General features: G+C 40.1%; 1 long non-coding RNA gene across 4 annotated transcripts in view; it reads left to right on the forward strand.

Moving 5' to 3' along the window:
- LOC148224350 (uncharacterized) overlaps positions 1–17,375 on the forward strand; it is a 35,007-nt gene extending 17,632 nt beyond the window's left edge. For 2 of the 4 annotated variants that reach the window (XR_015802424.1, XR_015802426.1), the window contains 5 exons: positions 43–252; positions 4,902–4,954; positions 9,748–9,874; positions 12,207–12,317; positions 12,902–17,375. This is a non-coding gene — a long non-coding RNA (uncharacterized LOC148224350). Of the gene's footprint in view, positions 1–42; positions 253–651; positions 796–4,901; positions 4,955–9,747; positions 9,875–12,206; positions 12,318–12,901 lie in introns of all 4 variants that reach the window. The other 2 variants (XR_015802425.1, XR_015802427.1) reach the window with 2 other exon arrangements.
- The last annotated feature ends 296 nt before the right edge of the window (positions 17,376–17,671 follow it).

Below are 17,671 nucleotides of genomic sequence, written 5' to 3' on the forward strand. Positions count from 1 at the left end.
CTTTAGAAATTACTGCAGACCCAGCAGCCTTTACCTTTACAGGAAAGCAGGAAGTGGGAGAGGTGCCTCAGCATCAAAATCTGTGACGTACGCCAGCGTTAATGCTTCTCCTGTTTGGAGTCCCCTGTAGCTTCATGCTTCACCATTTTGTAGGAGATGAAGTGAGAAATGCAAACATCCTGAAGACAGCAAAGTCTGTAGGGGCCTTCCAGGAGGAGAGGCATAGGAAGGCTTCTGAGCTGAACATGGAAGGTAAGGCTGGACCTACCAGAACAATGCAAATACTAGATACAACATTACAGTGCAATGGCTTTTTGCATTTGGGTGAGTAAAAATCTGAAGACATGCAAATACAGACAAGCCTACCATATATGCTAATTTAAGTAAATATTATGTTTAAATACATGAGTATACACTTGTATTTAAGTGTGGGAAAATTAATTGTATTATTACTATTATGTACTATGTTTCCAAAAATCCTCCTTCTTTCCTTCATTTGCTAATAGAAACACCCACAAAATGTTTTTTGCTGAATGCTTGAATACTATTTGGTGATGCTAAAATTGTAGCTAAGAAAAATAAGAGGACCTTGGTATTGGCTTTTTAACACCGTAACACTGGAATACTACAATGTGTGAATTTTTTTCCCAGATGACTCAAGCTTCCTCAAAGCAGAACAGCTCCCCTTGTGCTGCTTTTCTCAAGTTATACTTAAAATGACCCATAAGCAGAGTGAGACTGGATGAACATCTCTTTCTTCCACAGCCCTGTGAATTTTTAATGCCTGGCATTAAGGTGAAAATCATCATTTCTCTCTGCCTGCTGGGCGATGGGCCATCAATTAAATTCTCTTTTGTCCATATGTAAAATAGCTAATGGTTGCAGCTTCTTTCCATAATAGAGCCATTAGTGGTAATCTGCCCCTCTCTGCCAACCGATTTACTCAGATGGGTATAGAAGAACTGGCAGTAATGTGTTGTATAAACCTGGATCTGTAGATGTCCTGAAAGCAGCAAAGTTCTCTCAATTTGATACTTTGCTGCAATGTATGGCTGTTTGATATGTAACATAATCATATACTGGTGGGGTTGTGGTTGAATATTTTGAATGTGGTTGTATATTCCAAGATTTTAGTTTACACAAATCTGATTCATGATCTGACATAATGTACATATGAAATATTTTCAATTTGGTAGTGTGAATCTGATTCATATTGATTATATTCAGCGCTGGTGTTCAAAGCTCTAAATTATCTTCAGTGTTTGCTAGCTTACAAATACAGCACATAACTGTTAGGGAATTTGCAACCCTTTGAATATATACCCATTTGACTGTGGAACAATTAATATTTTACATTTTTTAAAAAAGTTTTCCCCTCTAAAGAACTCTATCTCTTTTTTGGGAGGTGGGGAACACAGCAGGGTGATCTTGTGTTCCATGGTAATGGTAAAGGAAGAAAGGATAGCAAAGTAGAGACATCTTGTGAACAGTGATAAATGTTTCAGTCATGCACTTACCCACACCAGTGTGCAGTGGCTGAATAATCAGTAAGATAAACCATCATTTTCTTTGTATTTGATGTTTGACAAGTATAATAAGCTAAGTAACTTATTTGGTAAAAAATGGCGATGATCCAGGAGAATGTGTTTTTATTTTTTATTTTCCCTGGGTTGAAAGTCAATAATGCATATGCAGCTGTTACAAGATTTATCATTACTCGAACATATAGGAAGACTACCGCAATACGGGAAACATCTTCAATGATTAGGAAAGCTGGAGATAGCATTTTTAAGTGAAGTTGCCAAAAGAATCATAGCATCATATCGCAGAATCATAAAATGGCTTGGTTTGGAAGGGACCATCAAGATCACATAGTTACAATTCCTGTGACATGGGCAGGGACACCTTCCACAACCCCAGGTTGCTCAGAGCCCCATCCAACCTGGTCTTGAAGACTTTCAGGGTCAGAGCCCCCACAGTTTCTCTTGGCAACCTGTTCTAGTGTTTTACCATCCTCTCAGTAAAGTATTCCTTCCTAATATCTGATCTAAATCTACTCAGTTTGAAGCTATATCCCCTTGTTCTGTCACTACATGCTCTTGTAAAAGTTTGTGTCTATCTTGTAGGCTCCCTTCAGGTGCTGAAAGACCACAATTAGGTCATCCTAAAGACTTCACTTCTCCAGGCTGAACCCCTATTCTCTCATCCTTCCCTCACAGGAGAATTTTTCCATCCCTCTAAGCATCTTGGTGTCCTTCCTCTGTATTCCATAAAGCAGGTCCATGCCCTTCTTGTGCTGGGGATTCCAGAGTTGGATGCAGTACTTTGGATGGGGTCTCACAAGACTTGAAAAGAAGGCACCTGCTACCTGCACTTCTTTTGGTGCAACACGGGATATAGTTGGATTTCAGGGATGCAAATGCATGTGGCAGGCTCATGTCCAGTCTCTCATCCACCAGCACCATCCCCAGCTTATTTTGATGTCAGGTGCAGCACCTTGCATTTGGTCTGGTTAAACATCATGAGATTCCCATTTCTCCAGCTTGTTCAAGTCCCTCTACATGGCATCCTGTTTTTCAGTTGTGTTAGCCACACACTGAATTTGGCATAATCTGCAAATTTGCTGAGGGTGCATTTGATCCCTTCATCTCTGTCATTAATAAAGGTATTAAATAATACCACTTGTCACTGGTGTCCATAAGGAATCTGAGCCATTGACCAATATCCACTGGGTGTGATCATCCAACCTGTTTCTTATCCATCTAACAGTCCCATTGAATCTTTCTTCCTCCCATTTAGAAAGATGTTGGAGGGGGAAGAAGTCAGAGGCTTTACAGAAGTCCAGATAAATGGCATATTTAGTCTTTCCCTTGTCCACTGATGCAGTCACTTTTAAAAAAGGCTTTAAAAAAAGGAGATACCTTTCTTGAACCACTAAACTGTTCAATAATTAAAAGATATGATCTATGAAGAGAAGAGCACTTCTGGCCTGAAAGTAATTCACCTAAAGGCCAATGTTTACTCCAGGATATAAATGAAATATTTGAGGCTGCTTCCTTTTTCAATAATATGAGGGAGGAATTTAAAAAATGGACAGAAGTGATACTGGAGAGATGTTTCAAAAGCTATTATCAGTAGTCCCCCTCCACTCTCATTTAAGTTGAAAGCAGAATCCCAAGGACTTGATACCAAAATGAAGTTAGACCAATACTGAATGCTCTTGAAATTTCCATAGTCCTATGTGTTTGTGGGCAAGCACTTACATTAAGGTTATGTATGTATACGTTGCAATTACTGTATCTGTGTCCAGTAAACAGATACATACTTTCTTGCTCTCTGCTTGCTTTTCTTGTCTGGCACACTCTGCGGATTGTTTCCAATTTGGGTCATTTCTGTCCTCCTGCCAGTTTTCCAGTCCAGTGTGATCCAAATTAAATAATCTTCTATTGTGCCTTTCCTGATGAATATCAGATTAATCTTAGCAGAATGTGGGACTTTGCCTGACAAGATGATTACTGCAATATTTAAACAACCCTTAGGGCCTTAATTCACTAACAATTTATGGTTCTCCCTATATGCGAGTGCTGTTTCTGCCTTCTGAATGCCCAGGTGCACCCTGCTGTGAACTGCATTATCAACTGGAACTTGGTGACATGCACTCACTCCCTTTTGCTGCACAACAGAGTGCTTTAGGTAGAGTCCAAGAAAGGCTTTAAAGTGCTCCCCCTTCCTGCTCCCCAAACTCCACGAAGAAATGTCATCCCAAAGAAAAAAGAGAAAAATGCTGATGGCAGTCAGTGAGAACCAAGTAAGGAGATCCTCTGACATTTGCATTAAGTAGAGCTGCCACGATCTGCATTGTTGTGACTGTTGCCACCAGGCACTTGGAGCAAGAGAGGTGCATAGCCTCTGCTCTCTTCTGGAGCCAGCTGTGAGCATGGGCTCAGAAGTTGCTGGGGCCAGCCAAGGAAAATCCTCACTGGAAAGCCCAGTCCACAGTGCAGACACCGGACAAAGTGGCCAGAATAGAATTTGAGAAGTTTAAAAGGAATTTAAAAATGAAGCCAACACTTAATGAGGCTTGGGAAGAAACTTCCCCTAAGGCCCTGTTATTGAATAGCTGCTGGCTGTAGGCTTTTTTTTGTTCTCTTTTAGAGCAGCTGGTACTGGTCATTGCTGGAGATGGAAAAGCTGACAGGGGTAGACATGCCAATGGCTGTCTCAAGGCTTACTTTAATAGAGTACAGATTCTTATCAAAGGAATGCTAAGGACATGATGAGGACATCTCTACAATGTATGAGTGAAGGAAAGCCTCCCACATTCCCTCTCACATTTGTGTCCAGCCTGTGTCACATTTGTGTCCCAGGATACAGGGTTATGTTTCACTTGCACAGTGTGCCTTTAACTGTCTGATGTCTGTAGCATAAAGCAACTGGTAGTGTTTAGTGGCTCTCTGCACCAGTAGCTCCGTCTTGAGGGACTGAAATTGATGTAATTTATCATGGCAGGTGAATATGCAAGCTGTGCCTCTTGCCCCACCGCACAATGTAGCAGAAGAAGCAATAGACAACGAGTGAGAAATAGCGCTTTTCTTTTTTTTTTTTTTTCCTCCAGCTTTCTGAAACAGCAACACTGTGTGTCTGCATGGTTGGAATATCTAGATACAGTAGCTCCACTTAATGGTGCTGTGTACCACCACACTGTCAGAAAGCTGTTGGGGTTTTATTACTGAACCATTCACTGTGCATCTATTTTGCCAGAAGTGGTAATGAAGACTGCATTTTGTTTTGTGACATTTTTTTCCAGTTGAAAGAAATTCTTCCTCTGTGTTTATATTTTGTCTTGATGTTTTCGTACTATCACTTAACACTGAAGTACCCTTTTATCTGTTCTTTAATAGACATATCCCAAGCAGGACCAAGCAAATGGATGGGACTGTCATTGCCTGGATCAGTATGTTTTTTTCCCTCCTCACTTACTAATCATACTGTATTACCCTGGCTTGATAGATTCATTAAAAATCATAGCTTCAGGCCTTTTGAATACATGTGCCAGTTCCTCCAGACTTTTAAGATGAAGATTACCAGTCACCTCCACTTGCCTGCAGTGAGCTCCTTGAGTTTTGGTTCCAACTCAGCTGTGTTACTTTGCGTTTCCACAGACTTGTTCCTATTAACCTTCTTGCCTGTGCCTCCACTTTCAACATCATTTCGCTAATCCATGCCAGAAAGACAGGAAACATGGACGTGAGTCATACCCACAGGGGGTATCCAAGGGATACATAATCCTACTCCCACTTTGAAGGATCCCTCTGCATGAATATTGCAAGTTGAGTTCAAATATGCCGCTGCTGTTATTTGTAGGAGAGACATTCTGCAGGACTGGGGTGGAAAGACACCGAGTGGCTCAATTTTGTCTGGGCAGGGACCTGTTTGAGCCATTTCTAGAATTTGTCCCCATTAGCTGGGCTCCTCACAGGTGCGACCGGTGGGAACTGCAGCTGCTCCGCAGCTCTGCAGCCCAGACTGCTCGTGTCTGGGACTAATCAGAAGTGCTTCAACCATGAAAAGGTTTGTGACTTTGAGAATATTTTACATATCCCTGTTAAGAAACATCAAAACAACCATAATCCCTTTGCAAACGTTGAGTCTTAACACAATCTTTTACTTGCCTCTGTGTCTGTGAGCAGGCATACACACCTTAACAGGGCTAATGAGCAGAACAGCCAGCAAAACAAAATAAGTAAAATAAAAACAATAAAATAAAGTAAAATTAAATCGAATTAAATTAACTGAAATAAAATAAAATACAAAACAAAATAAACGCCTCTTACTCCCAACAGTGTAGTCTTATCACAGTTGGACCGTATTTTTCTTCTGCCGAATTCAGTTTTATTTTAAATTCTGCACATCACAGCCATACTAAATATCCCCTTAGACAAGACACAAAGCTGCTGAGTAAGACCCCTGCAAATCAGGGATGCTTTTTCATAAGACCAACATGCATAATTTATATCTGCATACAATTAGCCTGTTTACATTTATACATCTTCTGTTTCCTTTTATGTGAAATATTCCACAGGATACTTGGTAATGCATTCAAAGTAGCCTGGTTTTTGTTTTTTTTTATTTTTTGTTTTTTTTAAAGGCTGCAGGACTAAACAATTTATAAAACCTCACACCTAATAAATACTTTATATGAATACAAAAGAGTTTTCTTGCTAGGTAGCAATGGCTTTACATTAAAAATAGTCCTGCCTTTTCCCAGTATAGAAGTTCTCTCAAACACTAGTCTATAAATCCCTGACACATTTTAAAAATGTGTTTAAACTGTGGGTTTTGTGAATGCATTCAGTGTCAGAGTCATAATCATCCCTGCAGAATGGATACAGCAGTGCCAAGTCTTTCCATCACCCCTGATCTGAAAGGCCACTCCTTTAAGACTTCAAGATCCTTTAGGGGGTTTGGATTTGCTTCACTAGGCGTACTGAGGATTTCTTTAATCCTTCTGTGCCCACTCTGTGGTGTCGCTTGGCCCAAATGACACAGCAAAGCTGCATGTGCATAACATATGATAATGAAGGGGCTTGGTGTGACTGTAAGATCATAGAATAATTTAGGTTGGAAAAGACCTCAAAGATCATCGAGTCCAACCAATGGTGTGGAACCCAAATCCACCACTAAACCATGTCTCTAAGGACCACATCCACACATCTTTTAAATACCTGCAAGGATGGTGACTTTACCACTTACCTGGGCAGCCTGTTCCAAAGCTGGACAACAAAAAATTTGTTCTAATATGAGATCTAAACCTCCTGTGGCATAACTTAAGGTTATTTCCTTTTGTCCTATCATCTGTTATTTGGAGGTAGAGATCTGATCCCCACCTGGCTACAGTCTCTTTTCAGAGAGTTGTAGAAAGTGATAAGGTCTCCCCTGAGCCTCCTTTTCTCCAGGCTAAACGCCCCCAGCTGCCTCAGCTGCTCCTCATAAGCCTTGTGCTCCAAACTATTCTTTGGCTCTGCATGAGAGATGCAGCAAGCTGGTGAATGCAGTTGTGGAGCATGGCTGGGATGCATGGCAGGTGAGAAGATGGAGAGGGCTGTTTGCAACAGGTTATAGACAGCAACTCGAGGTGTGTGAGGATAACAAGCACTCTTTGAGGCAGGGGAAACTGGTTTGAAGAGGAAGTGGCATGGAGAAGGTCCCCTCAGGGAAGGACAAGTGTCTAGGGGGGAATAAACAGAGACAGAGACTGGGAGAAGTGCTTGAGAAAGAAGACTAAGATTTTGAAAGAAACTGTTTATTGCCGAAGGAAAATAAATTCTATTGTTCCCTGGGCATGAAAGATCATGTGCATTCTATATGGATAATATTTAATAATGGAGACATAAAAATTAAATCCCTTTGCCAACAACTCATTACTAGCTCTGTACTCATGTACTCAAAATTGAGGAGGTTTCTGCTATTCTAAAAGCACTGACAGAGGTATAGCAGGGATAATCTATGTTTACAAGCATGTCAAGCTCAGAGCAATGGAGTTTTGGGTTCTCACCACTATACAAGCATGTACTATTCTGTAGCTTCTGCCATGCAGAAGTGATGAGTTAGGTCCTTAATGTTTTCACTACTACCTACTGAGCTTTGGATTTGAATGGCTGCACACAGACTGGCACTTCCTCCCTCAGCACACACTGGTACTTCTCCTGGAGCATTCGCTCTTTGGAGCATATTTCCTATTCATATTTGCATGTTCCATTCCCTGCCTTCCCCATGTTGTTTGTTTGGTTCTTTTTCCCACTGTCCCCTGAGAGCACAGTAGCTATTTTCTATCCATGAGTCGAGGGTGAGAATGGTGAAGATTTTGGTACAGGATGATCCAACAGGAGAGGAATTACTGGTATTACTTTGCACTCACTCAGTACCAACTCTCCAAAGAGCTGTTATTATAACATAAAACACAGCTGGAACATAAACCATTGATTCTTATGAGTTTTTTTCTTCTTCAGTCAATATTTCTTTTTAGGGAAACTTCACTCAGGATGCAATAAAGAGGTACATCATGACTGCTATGTGCCACAGGACACAAGGGTTCATTTTAAATGTTCTGAGTCCTGCTGGTATTGAAAGGGGACTGCAGTGCCACAGCAGGCCAGAAGATGATACATTTGGAGACTGAGCCCTGCAGTCTATGATGCTGCCAGGACCTCTCAGACAGCTCTCCAGGGCACAAACCTTGAATCTGCCAGTGACTGTAGCTCTTGACCTCTCCTGTGCTGTAGACTCCAGGAAATTATTTCTCTATTTTTACTCAGTGGCTTTGACACACACAACTCCTGGCTGAGGAACAGGATGACTAAATACTGACCAGGACAAACCCCAGTTCCCTAGATTGTTATAAAGCCTGGTGGACTGGAAATGGGCAGGGAAGAAACTTCCTTCTTGAAAGTGAAAAAAATCACTTACACAGAAACAAGTCGCCTTGCATAATAAGACAATTAAAACATCCATACCAGCAGTGCATTTTTATAAATGAGTTCTGTCAGAAGCTGAGGAAGAGTGCAGAGTCACCCCACAAGGCAATAAGGAAAGAGTGTCAGATAGCAATTAGAGTTCACACAACCAGGCAGATGGGTTGTCCTTTGCAGCTCAGATGTGGAAGGGGCTTTTGTGGGGTTTTTTGAGACTGCAAAGCACTGAACAGCTTTTGTTATAATAGAACTTGTCTGTCAGATACTGAAATAGACCAAGATAAGTTCATATGCTCACAATTCTATTTTTGATGCTAAATAGAGGATTACTGTTCAAATAAATGGAGGAAAATGAGAAGAAAAAAATCCCAGGACAAGTTCCCAGGCAGAGAGATCCTGCATAAACATCATGTCATAATAGAAGCCTGGGCAATCACCAACCATGTGATGTTGAACAAGGACATGGGCCAGATTCTGTGCCTGTGACAGTGAAACCTTGGATATACAGACAGACTGGGGAATGAGGGGTTGAAGAGCAGTGCTATGGAAAGGGACCTGGGGGTCCTGGTCCATGGCAAGTTGAACACGAGTCAGCAGTGCCCTGGCAGCCAGGAGGGCCAACCCTGTCCTGGGGGACATCAGGCACAGCATGGCCAGCCAGGCAAGGGAGGGGATTGTCCTGCTCTGCTCTGAGCTGGGGCAGCCTCACTTCCAGTGCTGGGGGCAGTTTGGGTGCCACAATATAAGAATATTAGAGTGTGTCCAGAGGAGGGTGAACAAGACAGTGAAGGATCTAGAAGGGAAGCCATATGGCCTGCAGAGGTTACTTGACTTGTTCACCCTGGAGGAGACCAAGGGGAGACCTCATTGCAGCTACAACTTCCTCATGAGGAGAAACAAAGGAATAGAAACTGATCTGTCTCTGTGGTGACAGGACCTGAAGGAATGGCCTGAAGTTGTGTCAAGACAGGTTTAGGTTGGATATTAGGAAGAAGTTCTTCACCCAGATGGTAGCTGGGCACTGAAACAGGCTCCCCAGAAAAATGGCCATGGCACCATTCCTGCCAGAGCCCAAGAAACCTTTTGGTAAGTTCTCTCTGGAATATAATGTGGTTCTAGGGGTTGTGCTGTGTAGAGTCAGGAGGTCGCCCTAATGATCCTTGAAGGTCCCTTCCAAATGAGGATATTCTATGAATTTTAGTTAAGCTTTGGTCTGATTGTACAGCTTGCTGTTGTTTTGCAACCATTAATTTGATTGTTTAACTTTTCTTTCTAGGAAAATATTCCTGTCCCTTGCCATTGACCTCTCCTCTTCATTGTGAAGTTAGTAATGACCAATTAATGTTGCTGAGACTGACCTGAACTTTGGTTCCTCGATGCTGCCCAAAGACCCAAAGATCCTGGTTAGTATGTGAGCATCATTACTCTGCCATTTATCATTTTCTGCAAGCCAGTGACCAACAGGCCACAGGACAGGCAGTCCTGTCTCAAGTAGCCCGAAGATTTAGTTAAATCTCAACAACTTACACAAACATATGGGGACAGAGAAAGAGATTACAGATGTCAAAGCTGGAAGCAGGATCTGATAGATAAAGATCACTTCATTTTTTAGAGGTAGAGATGTCCTGTGAGGAACAAAGGGTTATGTACAGGACTAAGTCTCTCTGTATTGACTCATTTCTGGTTACCATTGGAGGGTAGGGCTATGGTAACCTTTGCTTCTTCTGATTTTCTCCTCCGTTTGTTTCCCAGCATGTGGCAGAAGAAAAGATTCCACCTGTCCTCTCTTTCCCCCTACCCCATCCCCAGTTCAGCCCTAGACTGTTGAGAAAGTAGATCGCTTTGTGGATGAGGATGGGGATCCTCACAGACTGACTAAAATCACTTGAAAACAGATGGAGAAGAACTGCACATCTCACTCTGTTTTGGTAGAGAAGCAAATTATCAGATGTCCTGTTACAAAAGCTATAAAGAAACTGATAAAGAACCTTGTGAGTTTTTGAGCAGACTCTCGTGAGTTAAGGGTATGCTGGCCTTCAAGTAGCAGAGTTTGTACACCCATTTTCATCTGCCTTCTCTCTAGTTGTTCTTGCTTTAGTTAGATGGACTGTGGGAAAGAGAAAAACAATTGAGCCAAGCAGAAATGGTGGCTGACTTCATAGATCAGAAGTATGTCAATATTAACATATTTTTAACTCACCAAACTATGCAATGGAAGTGCTGCTGATTTCAGAGAGGTGGGAGTATGCATGAGGCATGTGCTATATGCACATTCGAGACTTACACATACAAATATAACACACATGCACACATCCACAGAAAAAAAAAATACCACAGTGATGTCCAATGGGATGATGGTATTTTTTCAGGCAATTCCAGATAAAAGGATTGCTTTTTTGATCTACTATGTTGACTGTGAACAGAAAACAAGATGGAAACGTAGGCAGATGTATGAGGTGGGCAGAAAGTGTGAGAGAGTTCAGCACTGTATCGCTTAGTGCAAAAATGCTTTGGCAGAGCATATAGGTGTAAAATTATGAAGATAGAAAGAGAGAGAATTCAATTTCTTCCATTTTGAGCCTTTATTTTACTAAAGAGGTGAAAAGTTCTTAAAACATCAAAGAGAAAGCTTTATGGATTGTTTGAGCTGTGAAAAACTCAGTTTGGTTCACACAAGCATTGATGATTTTCTCACTTTCTATTGATATGTTATGCATGGAGTTATCACACCAGTGATATTTCACAGTGTTTCTTAGACCCCCGAAAGGTCATGGGATCAGTTGCCAACAAAGTTCTGCTACAAATTCTGATCAGACCTACAGTATTCAGTGCTAGATAAGGTATGCCCGAACATTTTTCACTTTGAGGTTCACTGCAAAGTTTAGGAACACACCAAGCTATTTGTTATGGAGCACACTAAAACAGAACAAAGGACTCTTGTTAAAAATGAAGATGCTCCTCACATCTATCCAGCATGTTATGGGGCACCAGGTGGAAGTATTAGGGAAAGATAGGCCTGCTGAGTAATTTGAGAATAAGGGATTTGTTACACTGTCAAAGGATAAAGATCTTCTGGTCTCTTTGAACAAATCCATTCCTCATACCTTAACATTCAACAATGAAAAATAAGATATTTGCACAAAGAAAACTGGAAATAATAGAATTATTTAGGTTGGAAAAGATCTCTAAGATCACTGAGCATACCATTTACTGAGCTACATGAATGGAAATCATCAGTAAATGTGTAAAATACTGGATTATTCATACATCAGCAAAAAGAAAGATTCAAAGAAAACACATATATAAACTGGAATTAAAAAAAAACAGCATTAAAGAATGGCCAGTGAGTGAAAAGTAGTCAAATGAGTTTTTATTTCCAGCCCAAATAAATGAGTGGCAATTTGATAGACATGCTGCAAACATGACTTGCTGGCCATGCTGGGTAAGCTGAGAGGCCCATTCTCCTGATTTATTTTCTCAGTCACTTTCTAGGTTTACATCTGCTGCCCCCTGTGTGCATGCCTCCTGGAGAATCACCACCAGAAAGAGTTATTGACTTCTCAGCCACCAGAGATCAAAAAGTCTACTGGCAGTGCAGTGTATGATACCTCTCAAGTGACTACTCAAATTTAGGACTTAGTTTTGTTAATGCCTCAAGTTGTCTACTTTGCAGACAGATAAGGTGTAAAGGTCATGATTTTTAGTCATCCTGGACAATGCTGGCTTTGTTTCCAGGTTATGGAAGCTGGATGGGAAGATGATCTGAAATAAGCTGAAACACCCCTGTGACAACAGCAGCGAGAAAGTTAATTTAGTGATGCACTGAACATCTTCATGTTCTGCCAGGTAGTGATATAGAGGATTAAGCCCAAGCCTTTTTGCATTTATAGCTTTACTAGTCTTAATTATAACCAACAACAAACCTTGGTGGGGAAATCTTTTTTGGTATATATTGTATGCAACCTCGTTTTAATCTATGTTCTTAGCTCTTCAGACACTGTTCTATTGACTGATCTCTTTGCTGGCTTTTGGTGATGTTCATCTGAATAGATGAGGATTAGGTGGGGCACATTTAAGAGATGCCTGGGTACTTTGAAATATCATATGATACAATATATATCAATACAGAAATGAAAAACACGGTGACAGGGCATATAAAGAAAACATGGAAGGAAGTCTTTAGACAGAATAGATTGTGAAAACCATGATTTTGTATTGAAAGATCTTTCTGAAGAGAACTGGGATTTAGAGGGCTAAGGTGCTGGTGTTTTGGTAAATAAGGATCTGGGCTTTTTTTTTCTGCTTTAGTTCAAAACAATTTTAATTAGTTCTAAATAAAAGCGTGATTAAAAAAAAAATCCTGAGTAAGCTGAAAAAATCCTTTTCTTAGGATAAGATCACCACTATCTCTATATATGTTTTGTCCACAGGATCTGCTTGTTATCGACCTCTTCCCTTATCTGGCTCAGAGCCCACCTTGTATCCTGCCGTGGTGGCTGTGCTCCCCCTCTGCGCCTCAGTGCTCACCTTGCACATGATGAGCAAAGCACCTGCTGCTTCTGCAAATGGCCAATTGTTCGAGTCATTAACCATTAACATTTCAGTCTCTCACACGAGGGGGAGCAGCTGTCTCCCTGCAGTCCATGGAGTCAACAGGGAATGCAGAGATCCTCCTACAGTCCAAGGAGATTCCAGCTGGAGCAGGTGGATGCCTGAGCAGAGAGAGGTCCGTGCTGGAGCAGGGTCCTGGCAGGGACCTGCAGAGCTGTGGAGAGAGGAGTCCACTCCAGAGCAGAATTCCTGATAGGACTTGTGACCCTGTGGGGAACCCGGGCTGGAGCAGGCTAAAGTTGAAGGACTGCACCACATGGAGGAGTGGCCCAGATTTCAGCAGCTTGGGGAGGACTATTGCCCATGGGATGGACTCTCACTGGAGCAAAGGAAGGACTCCTCTTTCTGAGCAGTGGCAGAAATAGCCTGTGATGAACTGACCAGCACCTCCATTCCCTGTCTCCCTGCACCAGTGAGGGGGAGAAGGTAGATCTTGGAAGAAGAGAGGGGTGTTTTTAAGATTTACTTTGGTTCTCGTTACTCTGCTCTTATTTTGTTAAGAAATTCAATTAATATCTCCAAGTTCAGTCTGTTTTGCCTGTGATGGTAATCAGTCACTCTCCCTGTCCTTAACTCATGAGCCTCTTGCTATATTTTTTCTCCCCTGCCCAGTGGAGGGGAGGTATATAAAGGCTTTTTGTGGTTGCCTGGCATCCAGCCAGGGTCAACCCACCACAGTGACAGTATGGATAGAATTAGTGAACAGACTTTATATGCAGTTTACTGCTGGTTGTGTTTATTTGTTTGCTTGTTTGTTTTCTCACTTCTCAATGATTATAGGTTTGTCTGGTTTTCTACTTGTCAATAACTATGGGTTTTTCTGGCAGAATTAACTCTGTGTGACAGATATGCTGGTGTACATAAGCTTGTGTAGATGAGTGCAGGGGTTTTTGAAACAGTCTTTAATTACTCATGACATTGAATTTACAGACCCTGATTCTCAAATAAAGTACTTGAGAAGGACTTGTGTGCATTGTGAATTTGTATAAGATAAATCAGGGCTCCCATTTAAACAGTATATCAAAACAAGGATATGAATTCAGTGAGTGTGATCTTCAGCTGAGACATCAGTTTACAAATTGGTTAATTATGTATCTTAAATACATAATTATATCAAGGGAAATACCTGCTTGTATGTCAGATAACTGAGTATTCTATTGCCACAACTAAAGGAATTTTCCAATTGCTTGGGAAAGGTATTTTTTCCTCCTTTTCATTTTAGAGATCAAATAGAGCATACCCTCCATTTGCTTGTCAGAATTAGAAATCTAAGTTAAGAAGATGTTTAGAGAGAGGGTTTTTTTGCTACCTTGCTGTTAAAATAATGTTTTTTCTGTCTATAACCACAATATTTTCAACATTGTAATGCTAGGAAGGAAGGACAAGATTACTAGCTATCATCTCTGATTTTGCTGTTTCCTGTTTCATGTCTTATATGGCCTAAAATTTCTGTAGATAAATGCAGTTTCCAAGTTAAACACAGACGTGCTGCAGTGTAATTCTGGCAGGTGCTATTGTGTTTGTGCTATAAAAGGAGTTACCTGATCTTGCTTGTCTTTGAAGCTGAGCCAACAAGGGGGCTGATTCGGCTTTCCCTCGAGTAGACAGTGATGTAAAAAAGAAATTTTCACCAGCAAGTACTTTTCAGAGGTGAAACAGGTCCAGAGTGAAGAGCTTGTTTTCCAGTCCTTCCTGGACTCTCACAAATACCTGCCTGCTGTTCCTTAGGAATTATGCTTTCCTTTGCAATTTTTGAATGTGCTTTGCAGCAGTTTGTGGAGATGCTGATACAAAAGGATAAAGGTTAAGGGTGTTCTAAGAGGTATCATACAGAAAATAGGTAAGGAGAGAGAAATTGGCAATATAATGCAGAGATTAAGAAAGTGTGTTGCAAGAAAGAATGTAAAGATGCATGCAAATAGGAGAATTAAACAGGACAAAATAAGATAGTAGGCCATGATTGAAAATGGTTAACATGAAAACACAAGGCAGGCAAAAAGGAACTAAGACAATACTTATTGAAATTTCATTCATCAGAGGAACAAGAGAAACAAGAACCTAATTTTCATGAGCATCCTAAAGTTCAGCAGGCATAAAATCAGACAGTTAAATTACAGAATACCAACACTCTAAATCATGCATACATACATACAAACAAGATGTTTAAAAAAATAAATGTAATCTTATTTTAAACTGCTTATGGTTCCCCCCAGAACCAATTTAGACATTTTGTCTGTAATACCCTGGCATGGTTCCTGTAAAAATGGGAGCAATTTGAGATTCAGCAAGTTGGTTAGCAATTTAACTGAAAAAAAAATCAACCTGGTATAGTCAAATAATGTTAAAAGGTTTTACTTAAGCTCAAAAATCACAGAATTCAGGCATGACTAAAGTGGTGCTGCTTAACCCCCTCCACTCTGTGGAAGGATTATAGCAGCTATTCATTGTTTGAAATCTCTTTTAACACTTAAATCCAGCAGATTAAAGATAGGATTTTGAGAACTGAGTACTAGGTGAGGAGATTGTGAGAAGAATAATGATAAAAGGAGCCATTGTCATCAAATTAGTTTAATTTGATAGTTATATTTATAGTCATGGGGGATAAAGCGTAGGAGTTGGAAATATTTTTAAATCCTGCTTCACTTCTTGTCTGTAATTTTTCTTTTCAAGTGTTATGTCTGTTGTGCCTGTATGAAAGTTGCTCAGAAACTAGAGATAATACACAAGTTTAAAAGCATCTTTTTTGCTTTTACTTCTTCAGTATTGCCAATGTGATTCTTGTGGTTATCAGAACACATCGATTTGTAAGAAATCAGATGCTTGGCTAATAAGTACTATAAAATCTGGACACCATTAATAAAAAAAGTTACAAAACAACTGCTTCTAATAGAATATAAACAAAATCTATATTCTTCTGTCATAGACAAATGTCTTTAGAGGCGTTTTGACAATTGTGTTATTTTGATTTAATCATTATATTCCTTACAGAAATATTAATATCTACCATAAAACAGCTATCTCATTTAGGCATATCTATCTTATTTACACACAATGAATGGAAAACGCGGTGGCTTTGTGGTAACAACTGTTACAGAACTTTGGCACAAAGTTGAGTTTTGTTTCTCAAAATGGGTGGCTGTGAACTTGAGTACCAATAGATTTAATGGGATTTGATAGAGATTAATGATGCATTTGAATTTTGGGCAGTATGTGTTTTGTTGATCTGTAGGATGGGGTTTTGCTCTATTACCTTTTGGGTGGATGTTCTCTTTTTAAACTGTTGTCTCAAGTAGGCACTGGATCAGCTTTTTGAACTGCTGTTTCATAATTCTGCACCCATTAAGCCATCTCATAACAAGTGATTTTTAAAGTTTCTAATTTTGCTTTATAACAAATCTGATCCTGAGACAATCAGGAAGACAACTAGGGATAGCAGTCTGTTAGTCTATTGACAGAAGAGTTACATTAGTTAGTTTTTTGCTATTAATGTTTTTGTTTATTACAATGAATACTGATTGTCACAAATTCAAATAGTGCATAAAAACTAAAATAAACACATTTTCTATATCTAACTGAAATATTTTTCTTAGACTGAAATTCTTCTGTTCAATCTTTTTTTCCCTCTAAACTACATTGCCTTGGCAGCTTCAAAAGGCCATATTGACATTACCAAAAATTACTTCGGAGATTTCATGTTCCCTGGCTCTTCCATGGTAAGAAAACATACATGAGAGCTCATTTTTGAAGGCTTCATAAACCCAAGCTCAAGAACCATAAGCAAAGCAAATTATCCCACATACCTTGCAAAGGCAAAAAGTCATTCCTCTCCATCCATCTGTCCCTCCAGAAGTACTGCTGAATTCAGAGTATTCCCAAAGCCTTTGATTTAAGCTACCATAAAACTTTGCTTTGAGATCAAAAGATAGTAGGCCAGTTGCACAAATGATGAGAAGACATTTCCCACCTTGGCATACTGGTGAAGGCAGGCTGGCTGCAGAATTTCAAATACCGTAAAACCAGAGCTAGGGTGGCTGGAGGATAAAAAGTAACAGCACAGAAGTGAAGCAATCCCATCTGAGAAATGGAGGTTATACTGTCCTGTATATTTTTGCTGAAGGGAAGGATTATTTGTAGCAGGAAACAATTACTCATTTTTGCGATATTGTGCTATTTTTTTATCTGTTTATAGTACTAATTGTTAATGTAATTTAAGACTAAATGTATGAGCCCTTACAGACATAAATGTTGTGCCTTCAGAGTAACACATTAATTAAAATATTGTGATTAAAATATTCTGGGAATGTATTTTTCACTTGCAGTTTTTTATAATATTAAGATGAATCCCACTGTGGCTTATGTCAGTCTTGTCAAATTCTATGATGTCAGCCATCAGAAAGATAAATGGAACAAAGGGTGGAAACAAAGAGGTAGGTTACTGAACAGGAGACAAATCAGAATGTATATATAGCAAGAGATAGAGACGATGACATAAAAGGATGAACAGAGAACTGACAGTACAGTTCTGTATGGGAGCAGAGGTGGAGAAAAAAAGTGATGTTACAATGAAAAGGGGAGATAGCTCTACACAA

Source organism: Sturnus vulgaris, chromosome 3, assembly GCF_052056855.1.
Source record: "Sturnus vulgaris isolate bStuVul1 chromosome 3, bStuVul1.hap1, whole genome shotgun sequence".
In the NCBI taxonomy this organism is placed as follows: Eukaryota; Metazoa; Chordata; class Aves; order Passeriformes; family Sturnidae; genus Sturnus; species Sturnus vulgaris.